This window comes from Xyrauchen texanus, chromosome 25, assembly GCF_025860055.1.
Source record: "Xyrauchen texanus isolate HMW12.3.18 chromosome 25, RBS_HiC_50CHRs, whole genome shotgun sequence".
NCBI lineage: Eukaryota > Metazoa > Chordata > Actinopteri > Cypriniformes > Catostomidae > Xyrauchen > Xyrauchen texanus.
In genome coordinates, this window is record NC_068300.1 from 11,532,762 (window position 1) to 11,537,308 (window position 4,547).

The following is a 4,547-nucleotide window of genomic DNA, read 5'->3' on the forward strand; positions in this document are numbered from 1 at the left end:
ATGCACACATAAAATTATACTTTCCACAGTGTATAGATAAACACAGCAACATTTATGTTTATGTGGTAACAACCAAAGAGGAGTGACAACCACAAATGCATTTCGCAGTCTCATGTGATTATAAAAAAGAATAGCTTTATAATATACGCATACATTTCTCTTGTATTAACATAATGTAAGCCTTCAAATTGATTGTTATGTTGTTGTTATTACGACATTACGTGCAGCAGGCTATAATAGCTAATGCACTTTAATTTACGTGATATCTCAACATTAATCTCCAACTTTGTCTATAAAATGGTGAAATGAGACTGAAAATGACGCAACTACTGACTTCACTAAGATGGACTGCAATAGTTTACTGTTAGATCGCACGATAACAGCTTACACGAGTGCACTTCAAAGTCAGGAGCAGGTTAAAACGCATTTTCTTAAAGAGGCCTATATTGTCTTGTATTATCCTCAGAAAAGACATGTTTTTATCTGGATCTGAAGAATGTCACGCGTTGTCTTAATGTTGCAATATACCCATACACACATTTTCCAGCGCCAATGAGACTGAAATACCTAGTTGTGTACACTACGACGACATAGGGGTGTTATTGATATTCCCACAGAAATGTCGTGTTTTAGAGATTTTCCTCTAGATTATTCAACATTATTTCACTGTGTTATCTTTTTAACAAATAGATTTGATTTAATCCTATCCGCAAGGCAAAAATCATGTAGGGCTTCGCGACTTTATGTGCGATGAAGAACGAGCGGGATCGCTAAGGTTGTTTTTTTTAAACAGTTGGATATTCAATGCATAATGCTTTAAAGTGTTTTGCTATTTTTCTTCCAAATGAAGTGGAAAGAAAAATGTAGCAACCAAAAATGTCTTACATGGACCTTCACATTGTCTTACATTATCCCCATACACAATTGCTCCTTATTGTATATGAATAATATATGTACTATATTTGTAAATGTTGTACTTCATCTAATGGGGGGGGGGTCCGCATCTACAATACCATATTGTTGTGTGTGGCCGTAGTAAAAAATAGATAAATATGGTTGGTCTGTTAACTAAACAACTAAGATAAATTAATATATCATCAAATCAAGTCATTTTTTATTGTATAGCGTACACACATCTTTTCAGTTCTCATTGAGCAGTTAAAATGAAAAAAATTGAAAATCATACTTTAGAATTGTTTTGTCTTTAGGCACCCAGTGAGCAAGCCAAAGCAAATATAATGCAGCTTTTGTCCGTCCCAGGTAATAAGAACAGCTTATGTATCAATACATTACTTGTTAGGTTGTACATTGCATTTATATGTTTTGTTATAAACGCAGTATTGATCACCCGCCCCAGTAAATAAAAATCCTTTAGTTAGCATAGTGACTTATTTATCTGCAATCAGACTTTGATCCAGACATACTCACGTAAACTGAATGCAATGCAATGTTAGCTAAATATAATATTCTGTTTCAAAACTAAATACAAATCCACTTTTCAATATGTAATGAAACCCAAATAGAACATTCGTTCAAAATGTCATTGTGTTCCCTGGCCGGCCTTTATGTTTATTTGATGAAATAAAGGCTACTAACTTAAATCGCGTAAGATAAAAGTTGGAATCAATTGACAACGTAAAAAAACATGTCATTGCAAATTAAATAATTCTCATTCTCCCTGGATGCCCCCGATAAACTCGCTGAAAACTGACCAGCTTTAATAATTCATATTTAATTCCCGTCAAATACTAAATTGGCGTTAGTCCATTTCGAACTAGGAAAAGGCGATTGCTAATGCTACCACAGTCTGCTACAAATAATGCTTCACACGTTTGATATTAGTCCTATGCTTGTGAAATCCAAGCAATTAAATTCACTATTAAACATTTCAACATACAGTTTATATATTGAGTAGGAGTTGATGTTTTGATGTCGACCAATCCTTAGGCTATTTGAAGACATTGCAGCTATATTGCTGCTATATCCGCATGCTAGGCGGCAGTGTCCTGTGGGGCCATTACGCGTGCTGTAAACTCTTTGTTGGTGACGCATTCCAGAGGAAAACCCCATTCACTCAACTGAATGAAAATGACTTTGGATTCCAGACTGTCTCCTCCCGTCGCAGAACAGCTGAAGGCAGGGGAGGGGGTTAAGAAAACAAGCAGATATGGTGAAATCCCAACTCTCCAACAAGAAAGAGGACCATTCGTTGATGAGCAAAAAACAACTGTCCATAAAAATATGCTTGATTACAGTAGCCCATGAGACATACAATACAAACTTATTTTCTGTTTTAGAAGGCATTGCGCTTTATTACTGTATAGTGTAACCAAAGACTGAGATTTTCCCACACAGCAATCTGGTTGTAACCATTACATTATAAAAAATGTAATGTATGTTTACAGTAAATACCTGGCTACTAGTTGTATGACTTTAACAGTGTATTTTACAGTAGTATTTCTACAATTAAAAGACAAATTTATACTGTGACTTCACAGTGACCAGGACTAATAAATTACTGTAATGTGGCAGTGTTGTGCTGTAGAATCACAATGTTGATTTTTGTATGCTGAGTGTTGATATCTTGCGTACTTGACTGACAACTCGTGATAAAAGTACATGTGCGATAAAACCAACCATATTAGCTTTGCAAAAATCTCTTCCTCATTGTTAATTTAATTTGATAATTTCTTTACTTTCAAATGCATAATCAGATGTAGTTTCTACATCACGGGCCAACATAAAGTCAACCACTAAATTTACTAGATTTTTCCACATACATTACAGTATAATAAATTGTGTTTTTAAACACAATTGCACCATCTGGGCAAAAAATTTATTAGTAATAAATTAGAGAAGGTCCCATCCATAGGGAACACTAAACACCATAATGGTGACTTAAAACAAACCACATGTTTCCCATAATGCACTGCGATAGTCAAATAAAGAAATTTCGCGATAATTTGTTGTGACAGTAAAATATTTTTACAAAAATATTGTAAGAATTTACTGTTAAATCTTGTAAAATCCTGGCATTTTTTTTACAATGTATGTAACTTAGTATCCAAGCCTTTATTCAGATAGTTTTTTTTTATATTCAGTACCCGTATAGTGTAAATAAAGACTGACATTTACCACGCAGCAATGTGGAGTGGCTCACATTTTCATGTGGTTGTTATGTAATGTAGTACCCAAGCATTTATTGTGAAAATATTGTTTTAATATTTAGCACTGACTGCAGTACTTTTGTTTTTGTCCTGTGGGTCTTAAAGACATAAAGGCAAAACATTTTTTTAAACTCTTTCGAAAATATATGTATTGCGAAAAGCGCTATACCAATACAAATAATTGACTTGAATTGTTTTTGCGTATTCTAATTTTGTTCCAGACCTGTCTGTCGTTTTGCAAGCATACGTTAAACCAAATAGTTTCCTGCAACACACGGTGAAATTGTCAGGACTTTTATAAATTTTGCTAAGTCTTATAATAACTGTAGCGAGATTCGCAAAGGAAAGAATGAAAGAAAGAAAGAAAGGCATGCACTATAAATAAAATGGAACTAAATGTGGTGATAAATAGCTAATTTACACTGGTGTTATTTAAGTTGGAAAATTCAAGTTATATTTTATTCAAGTTATCCAATATTTATTTGACAAAACTTAATCAACCTGACAAGTTTGCACCAACAAAAATTTTACATTTTAATGGTCAGCTATGGTAGCAATAGCTCCTTGTGTAAGTTTCATTTTTTGCAGTTTCTGAGCATTGTTTGCCTTAGAGACAGCCGCAGCAAGTGAAGTAGGCCTAGGTATTGGCAACAATTCAAGCAAGTACAATGTCAAAACCAAACAATGACATTTGTCGTAAGATGTATACACATTTGCAAATGTGTTTAATGTTTGACTTGGCCAATTGTACGTATAGGCCTATGCACACACATGTATAATTTAATATGTGGAGAGAATAATCATTTATTCACATGAACCCAAAGCGAAACACCACCCGAAAACAGAGTATTATATATATATATAAAATAAAAGATGGCGTTGTTATTATGATTTATGTTGTTGAATAATATTTGAGGGGGCAAAAAAATAATGTTCAGTTTTGAATGACATTCGGATTTGTGTCCATTCTGATAGTTCCATCCATCAATCCATCAACTCTCTTTTGTGCTTCCTTTGTCTCTTCACTCTTTCTATGACTAAATTCTCTCTATATCAATCACTACAAACATAGTGTTGACAATGTGGGTAAAACTTTTGAGAACAGTTTGCAATTAAAGAATGAGCTATATTTGGAACAGACCAGTTTGGCCCCATGATGTTTACAGTCCTTTCTCCCTCTGAGAGTCTAAATTCTTCGCTTTTACAGCCCGACACATAAAGGCGAGCAAAGGAGAAAAAGAGCCCGCTGTGGCTATAATCGTTCAGTTCATTTACAATGCCATTTGCGAAGACTTCATTGCACAGGGTGTAATTTAACGGCAATTGTCGCCCTTGATGAAGACGAACTGACGTAATCAAGGCAGTTTCTTGTTGTCGAGC